This window comes from Leopardus geoffroyi, chromosome D2 (assembly GCF_018350155.1).
Source record: "Leopardus geoffroyi isolate Oge1 chromosome D2, O.geoffroyi_Oge1_pat1.0, whole genome shotgun sequence".
Lineage (NCBI taxonomy): Eukaryota > Metazoa > Chordata > Mammalia > Carnivora > Felidae > Leopardus > Leopardus geoffroyi.
This window is the reverse complement of record NC_059334.1, coordinates 81252235-81263180: the sequence shown is the minus strand read 5'-3', so window position 1 is coordinate 81263180 and position 10946 is coordinate 81252235. Positions and strand designations below refer to the sequence as shown.

The window sequence follows — 10946 nt, the reverse complement described above, 5'->3', positions numbered from 1 at the left end:
CAGTTGGGGATGGCTTTGCCACGCTAGCCAAATTAGACCTCCTTCTGTGCTCTTGACCTCATTTTCCCCTTTGCTTCCATCTGAGTGTCTGATGTAACCACCCTCTCCCCCTCCAACACACACACACACACACACACACACACACACGCACACACACACACACAGGGATTATGTGGGTAGCTTTCAGAGTGCTCAGGGTTTGTGTGTGTGTGGTAAAATTGGATTTGGTGGCCAGGTATCACTTTATCAGACTCAAATTTCCAAGTTTGTGGTCTAGGGTAGCGATCTTAGTTTTTTTTTTAAGATCGGCCCCTCTTCTTCCTGGTGTGTGCCCCTTTCTAAGGGAGGGGCTGGAGGTGGGTGGGATGTCCCCTTCCCTCACTCTGGCTGCTGCTCTCTTCACCACGATTCATTATGCACTCCTTACAATAGGAGTTGATTCCTATGTTCGACACGGGGGAATCTGGGAAAAGAGACCGGGAATGTGGGGAGGATTTCACCTAATTGGAATGGGCTGTTTGCACCATTCCTGTAAAAACCGGCCAGAAACTTGATTCTGCTGGGTAAACCTCCTTTGGGTTGCTGCCCTGCGTTTGTGTTGGCCTTAGAAAGGAATTTGAATTCATCCTCCTGAACAAAAGGAAGGGCTTTCTTTTCAGAGAGTCGATCAGAGAATTGAAAGGGAAAGGCACAAGGCTGGGTGTGTCCCGAGATCTGGAGAGGAGCCTGCTTGGGTGATTAACTCACCTGAAAGGCACCCAGAGCAGGTGACGCGAGAGCCCTGACCTTGGCTTCCTTTAGGGAAAGGTCCCCACGAGGTGGAGATTTTCCTGAAAAACCGGCTTTCCTTTACTTACAAGATTCCCTTCCTGCCCTGCAGTGCTGCTGTTCCTTTCGTGAACACGTGTGTGCTTGGGAGTTTCCTGATGTCTTTGCTGGTGCCCCAAGGCCGCAGTGGGGCGTGCGGGTGGTCGGGGGGCTCGGCGTACATACACCCCCTCTCATGTGGCCTTTGGATGGCTGAGGGACGGGGGAAGGGGAGAGGGGTGAGCCCCGGTGTGCTGGCTCAGCTCCAGCTTAGGTAATGGTGTGTATTCTCTCTCTTTGAAGTCCCCTGTGCGGTTTGCAAACTGCAGATCTCCATCGTGCTCCCCTGCCTGCAGAAGACTGGTGTGTGGTAGGCTCCTGTGGGGCAGGAGAAGAGAGAAGCCTCCTCCCGGCCCACGATGCCTGGAGAGTCGAAGGGGCTGGATCTTAAGGCATCTGTGCGCAGACACTCGGGACCGTCCCTCGGATTTGTCAACCTTTGCTTGCAAGGTTTTTGATGGGAGCCGGGGTTGCGGGTGGCCTCAGAACCGGCCTTTGGATCTGTGGTGTAGAAGGTCTGTGTCCCCTGTCCTGTTCTGCCAGGGATCCCTGGCTCTGCAGAAAGGCCCCTCCAGCAGGACACGAGGAGGGCGATCTGATGAGTGCCCCCCGCCTGCCCGTATTGGTGCCCTGGTGAGCACACCCCGAGTTTCTGAGACCCGATTTTTCTCTGCCTTGGCCTCTCCGCAGACTTCTGTTTATTGTTCTGTTCCTCCAAGATGCTCATTGCTCCTCAGTCAGGGCTGCGGATTTTTATTTTTTTTAAACACACATCCTTTCTTCTCATTTCTCCACTAAGCCTGGGATTAAGAATGTGGCTTCAACTGACAAAAGCCAGGAGGTTTCAGAGTTAAAGTTGGAATTCTATCTGTAATGATGTCTTCCTGAGTATTTAAGGAGGACTTTGAACCGTGGGTGATTTTTTTTTTCCCTTCCTAAACTGGCCAGATGTGCTCCAAGTAGTGGGCAGAGAAAGCAGTTCCACAGGATGTGAGTTTTCTTTGTGATAATTGTGAGATTTGCCTTATTTGAGGCCCCTGTGTCCCGGGGGCACGGAGGGAGAGGCTTGTGACTGGCCGTTGTTTGGGTCATGTTCTTAGTGTGTGTGTCGCACAGGCCTGAGATCTTCGAGGTCCCCCGCAACCCCTACCCCAGCTCAGCAAAACCACTTGAAACGCACTTTGCAAGTATAACTCTAGTTCTTGAAAATGTTTCTCCCCGAGGGAGATTAAAAAGTTGGGTTTTGTTTTGGTTTTTGTAATTCCTTTCATCATGTGGGGCCGGGGGTGTGCAGGCGGGCGGGGGAGGGGGGCGGTGGGTGGGCAGGCGGTGACTAGCCTTGTCTGGGTTAGTGGGGAAAGGGGTGGGGCCAGTGCAGGGACCACTTTTTGGCCCTTCCCCATGGCTGGGAGTTTTACATCCTGGTGATTATTGGGCGAGGCTCCAGGGTCAGATCCAAAAGCTTTGCCCTGCGCCATGCCAGCAGCCCACTTTGGAGCACTGGGTGACCTGTGTTCCCTGTGTGTTGACTTTGGCGAGGGAGAGGAGAGGTCCCACGGAGAGACTGTGAATGTCCTCCTTCCCAGACTGACGAGGGGCCCAAGGAAGGCCGCCCTTGGCCTCACAGACCTTGCAAGAGGCAACCAGATAGATTCCTGCTCACAGATGGAGAAGAGGCATCGGACCGGACAGACTGTTCGAGAAAAGTGTGGCAAAGGAAGTTGGAAAAGTTGCTGGACTGCATTTGGGATTTACCGAGGCCTTGGAGAGGGCTTCCTTTTCTGAATCTAAAATTCGGGTAAGAATTACAAAGTGCTTAGAACAGGCCTGACACATTGTAGGCATTTCTACCAAATAAGACAGATCAGCCACTTTTGCTCCCAGCGGGCATGTCTGCATTGGAACAGGTTTCCTTGTGCGTCCCTCACATCATCTGCGTGGAGATCAGAGAATCTTGACCTCGGCAGTGGAAAGAGGGGTTCCCCTCGGGTGTTGGGGGACAGGAAGAGAAGGCTCCCTGGGCCTTGATTGCTTTGGGCATGCAGGGCGAGGGATGGGGCCTGTTCGTCCCACGTGGTGAGCCAAGTCCTAAGGGAATGGGCCCGGTGTGAACGGGAGGTTTTTTACCCTTTGCACGAAAAGGACAGATGAATGTTAGGGAGGCTGGTGACGGGACCAGGTGAGATTGGAGTGAATAGTGTTCGAGGGTGGGAGATCCGAATCCCCCGTCGGGAAATCTAGGGAGTACGCAGTGCACAGAGCAGGGGAGGGTGGGTGGCGGCTGGTCAGGTTAGGGAGCAGCCCATCTGTGGGTTCCTGGGGCCAAAGGGATGACCCCAAAACCATTCAGATTGTCTTTAGACCTGAGTGTTATTCTGGATGCAGTCACTCTGGGAAATGCCCCGGGAAACACTCGCTTTCTACGGAAGAGCTAATTTCTCTTGCCAGAGAAGGAGAGAAGAGTAGTGGTTGCGTGCTGCCTACCTCTGCCTGAGGACGGGCCACACGGGGGCCACCCGCTCCAGCCGCCCTGGACGGGTGGGGCCCACTGGAGAGGCCGCCCAGTGTTTCAATTCATCACCACTGAACGCTCTGCACCCTCTCTGCTGAGTTAACAGCACCGCGCCGGTGACTTGGCTGGCCACATGCCCGGGGGAGTCTGTGTAGAAGTTACTAGCACTACACCTGCCCCTTCCCCGCAGGCATTTCTCTTCGCGTGCTCCCATCTGAGCTCCAGGTCCTGAGCCGGCAGTACAAGGGCTGGTGTCTCTCCCCGAGAATGGCTCGTTGGGTTTGCCTTTCCGGCACGTGGTGGACACTTGGTCAGTAGCCGCCCTGGGGACGGGCCCAGGTCCAGCTGGGTGGCCAGTTGGCTGCCTGTGTTCCCAGCCATCCCCCTGGAATAAGGATGGTTCTTGCTCGTCTCCTCCCAGGGCATTCATTCATTCACTCATTGGGGACTGACTGGGTGCCCGCTAGAGCCAGGCACGCTGTGGGTGTGGACATGTCCTCCCTAGGCGGGGTTGCTGCTCTGGACTTCATGCTGGGCTACGGGCTCGACGGAGAGGGTCCCGTGAGTGTGAAGTGACGAGGGGGGGCCTGAGACGCTGTTTGGGACGATGTCCTTCCAGGGTCTGTCGAAGACACAGTTTGTTGCCTTCAGGGTGGGCTGGTCATTTTATGGACTAGCAGTTTCTTTGGGTTCAATTCACGCTATTAAAAAAATCTCACTTGGAAAGCAAGATGATCCTTGATGGGGCACCTGGGTGGCTCAGTAGGTTAAGCATTTGACTTCAGCTCGAGGCATGATCTCAAGATTTGTGGGTTCCAGCCCCATGTTGGGCTCTGAGCGGACAGCTTGGAGCCTAGAGCCTGCTTCAGATTCTCTCTCTCTCTCTCTCTCTCTCTCTCCCTCTCTCCGTCCCTTCCCAGCTTGTGTTTTCTCTCTCTCTCTCTCTCTCTTTCTTTATCTCAAAAATAAATAATAAACATTAAAAAAGAGAGCAAGCAAGATGATCCTTGGAAATGCCCTTGGGAGGCATCTGCTGCTGAAATGTGAGGGCATCTCAGGGGTCAGGGACCAAAATGGCATATTTCCACATTTGCAGATCCTAGGGAGTGTGAACAGTAAATAGAGGCTGATGCATGGGAGAAGCGGTCGGTGGGAACAGGGCGGTACCTGGGGTTGTGTGGTGTTAAAGGACGAGGAACTACTTTCCCTTCTGCCTCTGCCCCTTTCCAGCTACCCACCAGGTGTTTTCCCACATCCCTCTGGAACGGAACTTTGGAATTGGTGGATTTCCAGGAACACGGAGAGGTCCTTCGTGCCCCGCACCCCTCGGCCCACCCCTCCCCCAGGCCCCGCCCCGCGAGCGGAGCCCGTGCATTCCGAGCGTGTATGTAGCAGTAAGAAGCTGGCTGTGGGCTTGGTGGTTTTCACATGGGTGATTCTCGCGGTCCCCGGGGAGGGACTGTGCCCAAGTGGTTTGAGGGGGTGGCCTCTGGAGCAGGGCGGCTCTGGGGCACCCCTGGCCGGGAGTCAGTCTCCCGGAGCTCCCCCCGGCATCCGGTTGGAGAAGCTCCAGGCGGGGCCAGAACATCTGTATTTTTAGCAAACTCCTCCAGGTGGTTCTTAAACGCAGCCAGCCCAGAACCTGCCAACTGCACACAAACTGTCTTTCTTGAAAAACAAACCACTCCCCAGCACACATCCCTGCATTTGAATCTAGTTATTGAACATTTGGCACGACAAATGATGGAAAGATTTTAAATATCTTGAATAACCCCCTCCCCCTCGATCTGAATGAATAGGTTTGAAAACGGAAATATGGATTTCTGCCCGACCTAGTCTCTCTCTCTCTCTCTCTGTCTGTCTCTCTTTTTTTTTTAATGGTTTCGGAGGGATTCTCCACCCCCTAGAGCAGCGCTAGGCTTTCCTAGGGACACGAGGGAAATTTCGCACGGACCTGTGAGCAGTGGAGCTGCTTCCATATTCCGACGCACTTGACGTGGAACTTTCTCTTTGGACCAGTCAGCAGTGTTCCCTGAGGGGGGCCGGGCCGTGTCCCAACAGACTGGCAACGGGAGAAATTGTTTTTGCAAATTAAATTTTGGTACACTGTCGGCCACTTAGGGAAGCCCCCTTTGGAAATCCGTGCCCCCGCATCAGGGGCGGGTTCGGTGGAGTTGGTGATTTTCACACTGGCCTGTGCGAGCACCAACGAGGAGGTCGGCACCAGGCACGTCCATCTTGTGCCAGTGAGCAGACCATCCCCCGGGGGCTCCTGTGTGTGCCTCCAGCATCCCCCTCATGGTGTTGCCACACACAGATTTGGGGACGACACCTTCTGTTTTGGAAATGCGAGGAAACCCATTCTGTAGCAAAGCCTTTTTATCTTGATCGGTGAATTTATCAATTGGCGGGGCTTCACGGAGGCCGATAGCTTCTGTGTCCGTCTGGCCTGGCAGCTTACCTTTATCCTGTTTATAGAAACACTGTGTTTTTAGTGACAACCCAGAAAGGAGATCGTGAGGAGGCGTGACACTTCTCACTTGTGGATGTGGAATCTGCAGAGGGGCCTCAGAGGGGCCACGTGGATGGGCTCGCAGTTCACAAGTGGGGGGGGAGGGCAGGTCTGGCCTGCCTCTGGATCGACACCTGTAGAGTGGCTGTGTATTCAGACAACCCGATTCTAAGGCTGAGGGTGTGTGTACGCATTTGAAGGCAGGGAGGGGGCGCGGGGAAGTTCACCCCGGTTGAAGAGTCTGGAGCCTTTGGCATCCTGTTTGAAGGTGAACCTCAGAGGGCGTGCGTGGTGTCCTTGGAGGAGTGATTGAAGGGGCCTCCTTTTATTTCTTGATCTGAGGTTGTTCACTGCGGTCTCGAGCAGAAAGGATTTGCCCTTTCTGCTCTGGGTAACTGCTTTCTGGGGGCAGTTTGGGATACCTTTTGAGTTGCATGCAGAGACATCGACTAGGAGAAAAAATTCCAGCCATTCTCTTAACCGTTACCGGCCCAGTGGCCCACTTCTAGCTGTCCGGAGCTACATGGTAAGAGGAATTCCGATTCTGCTTAAATACAGGAAGCGAAAGCCTTTGGGTCCTAGCAGCTTCTTTTTGGGGGCTGCTTTTGGACTTGGGTTAGCCAAGAAATGACTTTATGATTTATGGTGTTTACGAAGACGAGCGTACCTATCTGTTTTCGTGTAGACATCTTAATAGAGATTAAATACAAAGTAAAGGAGAATGCGGGAACGAAGATATTCCCATAAGCAATATCGTGGCGTTAGGCAGCGTAATTATGTTTTGTACACTTCCCAATTAAGCAGTTCTGCATTACTGGAAAAACCACCTTGAAGAGGTTTAGGAAAGCTTTCTAATTCTGTAGATCACATAAAAATAGATGTGTCATATTTTACGCACAGGGTTTGAAATTTTTACGTGCTGTGATAAAGTAACTCCGTTTGGATTGACTTGTGGAAGTTGACGCGGTGACGTTGAAATGAATTTGCTTTTTTCTGACAATTGTCTGCTCAACGAGAATTTGCTTCTTCAGCAACTAGAGCTCCTACTATGTGCCAGCCTCGAAGCCAGAGCAAGGAGGGTTTATCTTGAAGTTCGGCAAAGCCGTGGTGTCTGTGCGAGAGCTGGAGCAGGCACCGGGGGCTTCCCGAGACCAAGGGCGGAGGGTGGGTCATTCCCAGGCTGAGGGGTCGGGGATGCCGACCTGCTGGAAGAACCCAGAAGACATTGGCGGCGCTCTCCTGTGACCGAAGGCGGCACAACCTCATAACCTCCAGATGTGCACTTCTGTTCCCAGGACACCCGCCTGCTCCCCTCCCCGGGAGCTCCTTGGAAAGCCACCCACCTCGTGGTGCCTGACTATCTTCGCAGTGACATGGTAGGTGCACAGGGTATCTGTGAGGATTAAGTGACTCAGTATATGGCAAGCCTTGACCTATGCCTCGAGGAAGATCTTCAATGCGGGCATTATTATTACTGTTCTTTGTTGTTGTTGTAGAGAGAATGAGGGATGGGAGTGGGAAGGACTCTGGGTCTGAAGAGGCAAAGAGAGGGCCAGAGGGGTGCGGGGTAGCCCTGAGTTCAGATCCCCACTGCCGGACGCGGCATTTTAAGGCACGGGCTGTGATGCGTCGGGGGACTGGACCGGCTGTGGCCTCCGTGGGCAGCGTGGGCTCGGGGGGCTGTTAGGGGAGTGCGTGGTGCCTAGACTGCCAGGACCAGGTGCCTGACGAGTAGTGGGGTGGGAAGGGCATGGGGATAAGTACAGTACACGGGCCGCGTGGTGGGTCAGTCATCCTTGTCACCCACTTACACCAGAGCTGGAGTGTCTGTTTCACTCTGAGCTCCGGGACATGTGCCTGCTGTGTCCCTCCACGGAGAAGCCCAGGTGCCAAGATAGGGCTGAATGGTATTTTGCCTGCGGTCGTAGGGTTTGGGCACCGCTGGGGTCTCAGCGCCTACTGCTGGGGTCTCAGCGCCTACTGCTGGGGACTTGTTTAGCTGGGTATGGCCTCAGGGGTCATCACAGGGCTGCCGGCTTGCCCCTTGCACACAGGTCCCACGCTCCCCCAGGATGGCAGCGGCAGCCTTTGGCAAGGGGAGACCCAGCCCCACTGGCCATCTCCCTGCAGGGAGCGTGGAAGGGCCGCTGGGAGCTTGTCTGCTCCTGGCTTGAGTGTGGGGTTCAATGAAGGGTCTGTGAGGAGTCTAAGTGGGATGGGAGGAGATGAGGGCAGGAGCCATCAAGGAACCGTACTTGAGGGCAGTCTCATTTTTCATTTCCTGGCCACTAAACTGCTGAAGGTGACAAGGGTGTTTTCCCTGACCGGACTGTGGGAGGCGCAGCTGAATTTCAGGGACACCGGCCAGTGTGTGCGGTGGGGTCCTTCCTGCCGGTGTCAGTGATGGGGACGGGGGGCCCCCCGGGGGGAGCCGGAGACCGCTCTGGCTGCCGTGGAGCTGAGTTCACCCCACAGGGAGAGTCATGTTTTTCTTATTTGTTTTGCTCTTTCGTGGGGGACTTACTAACATTTTTACATAGGTGTCATTTACACACAGTAAAGCCCGCCCTCTCCACCTGCTGTTCCGCACCTTTTGACAAAAGGTTGTGTGAATAGCACCTGGGCTGCAGAACCCGTTCCCTCCCCGAGGAAAGTTGTCCTGTCCACCCACCACTGATGCATTTGCCCCTTTTGGTTGGTAGAAAGGCCAGCCTAGGACATTGGGGGTTTCACGTGGCCCAGGAGGACACTCCAGTCCCAGCAGACAGACGTGCTTGAGTGACACCGCCCGTGCCGTCCCCGGCATGTCTGTGACTTCAGGCATCGGGCCAGGTTGGGCGAGCTGGAGTGAAGGTCAGTCTCTGTAGTTGGCATCTTGTCTGCCCCACGGAACCCAGGGTCCCTGAAGGGCCCCTGTTCTCCCCAGAGGGGGCGGTGCCAGGCTCCTGTGTGCGGGCCTGGGGGCTTCTCAGGCCCTTGTCCCCAGGCTTCCCAAGGACACGCACACAACTCTGCCCACCGCCTCCACCCAGTGTCCTGCCTGCCCCTCCTGGCAGGTGCCCAGGGACAGGTGCTCCTCTGCCCACTCCGGCTGCTGGCTCCGGGTCCAGAGGGATTGGGAAGAGTGACCACCCCGTCACTGGCTGTTTCCTCCTTTCTCCTCCTTAGGGGAAGTAGCTGTGGAGCAAGCAGGCAGCGTACCTACTGTGTGCTGTGGCCGGTCCGTGTTCTGTGAGTCCCGGTGGCACGGGGCCGTGGGGTGACTCTCAGGTCCCCATTGGCCAGCCACCTTGCTGTGGTCAACAGGGGTGGTTTGGGGAAAGCCTGGAGGGACCAGAGGGCTTTTCTGTGGGAAGGTCAGCAGCTGCTGGAGCCAGCAGTGGGCCACCCAGTCAGCGTCCCTCTGTGCCAGATAGGGTCAGGGTCTCTCTGAGGATGGGTATTTAATGAGGCGGGACAGGACGTGCAGGAGAGCATTCCCTGTCACGCCGCACGGGGGCCGAAATCCACCGGCTTTCTCCGTAGTATTTAATATTCTCCTATTTCCGTTCAGTTGGGGGGAGTTTTATGAAACGAGTCTGGGAATTTTGTAAATTGCTAGCTGGGGAACGCTGCATTTATTGATTTTCCGGTTGCTGCTGGAAACGTCTTCGGTGTTGGATCTTTGCTTCCCCACTCGGGCCCCAGCACTTAGGGCGGGTGAAAGCGTTCATCCTGCCGAGCGGCTTGTGTCTGTTAGGAAACCCTTTGATGCCTGTGAGCTCAGACTAAACCTGACCTTGGTCCTGGCCTGAAACTCACGTCTGAGTATCCTTGGCCTCTTGGGGGCGAGTGACGGAGATTGGGACACGCTCGCGTGTAGGACTTCGGGGGCCTTCCACCTGGGCAAGGAGCCTGGAGCCTGGGGTTAGCAGCGGAACGGTTGGCATCCCATGTCCCCGAAGGCTTCAGGACAAGGGCCGTTTGAGCTGGAGTCCTGGACCCTGGGCAGAAAAGTTGTATGTGGGTAGCCATCAGTCCCGCTCGGGCGGTTCGGATTTTGGAGGAGTCCCCACCACCGCCAGCGGGAAGGCCCGAATTCTCCCGGCCTGGGGAGCCTGCGGGACCTGGCTGCAGTGAGGGTCCCCAGTGTACCTGCTGCCACGACAGCCTCATGACGCCAGTTCCCTGTGTGATCCTTCCAGGGGGAAGAAACTTGCTCAGAGGCTGGGGCTTCTTAACGGGAAGAGTTGTATGCGTACACGTCAGAGAGAAAAGCGTTTTATGTCCGGAAGGGTGTGCCATCCACAGCCATAAAAGCCGCCCGTGGATGTTCACGGGACTGTGCAGTGCACACTGGGAGCGCAGTAGGACCGCGGTTGCTAGCAGCCCACGGCCTGCTCGTGTCCTGCGCTCAGGGTGCCTTTCCAGTCCCCCCACCCGCCTGGCGGGCTCCGCCTGTCTCCGCAGGGCAAGTTCTAGGTGGGGAGCCGCTCCCGTGGGTGGATCCTCAAATTCTAGCTGACTTGGAGGGAAGTGAACGGGGGAGCCAGCCACTCTGCTGAGCCCGAGGGGTGAGCAGCTTGCTGTTGTCTGCCCAGGCCCGGCTGGAAAGTAAGGAGAACGTTCTTGAGGCGCGCGCATCGTCAGATAGTCTGTTTCAAAGGGAGCCAGTTAAGAAAGGCCTTTGCCTTCCGTTCAAGAATACTAGAAACGCGTCTCGTTTGGTAGGTAAATAATAATATCGCTGCTTTTTCATCGAGTACCAGGCATGTGTCAAGGGGGAGAATATAAAAATAAATGTGTTCGGTGCATCCGTAATAATAACCACTAAGTGTCTCTCCCGGGCTCAGGACAGCTCAGTAGCTTGCAGGGAGGGACACGGCTCTTTGGTGACAGCTGCTCACGGGAACCTCTGTGGGACTTGGGGCAAGCGCCCACTCCTTCGCAGAGCTAACCAACCAGGTGGGTCTGTCGGCCTGCACAGGTGCCTTTGGGGTTCCGGAGCTGTGCATCTCGCACCCAAGCATCACGGTCTTGCAGTCAAGGTTCGAGGCTCTGCAAGCCGACCGGCCT

General features: G+C 55.4%; 1 protein-coding gene across 5 annotated transcripts in view; it reads left to right on the top strand.

The window, feature by feature from the left end:
* The window catches only part of CTBP2 (C-terminal binding protein 2), a 161078-nt gene that overhangs the window by 10718 nt on the left and 139414 nt on the right, over window positions 1-10946 (top strand). Inside the window, exon 1 of one of the 5 annotated variants that reach the window (XM_045439177.1) lies at window positions 2303-2665. The exons of the other annotated variants lie outside the window; for them this stretch is intronic. The gene's annotated coding sequence lies outside the window, so the exon portion shown is untranslated. Of the gene's footprint in view, window positions 1-2302; window positions 2666-10946 lie in introns of those variants that run through there. 5 annotated transcript variants of the gene reach the window in all.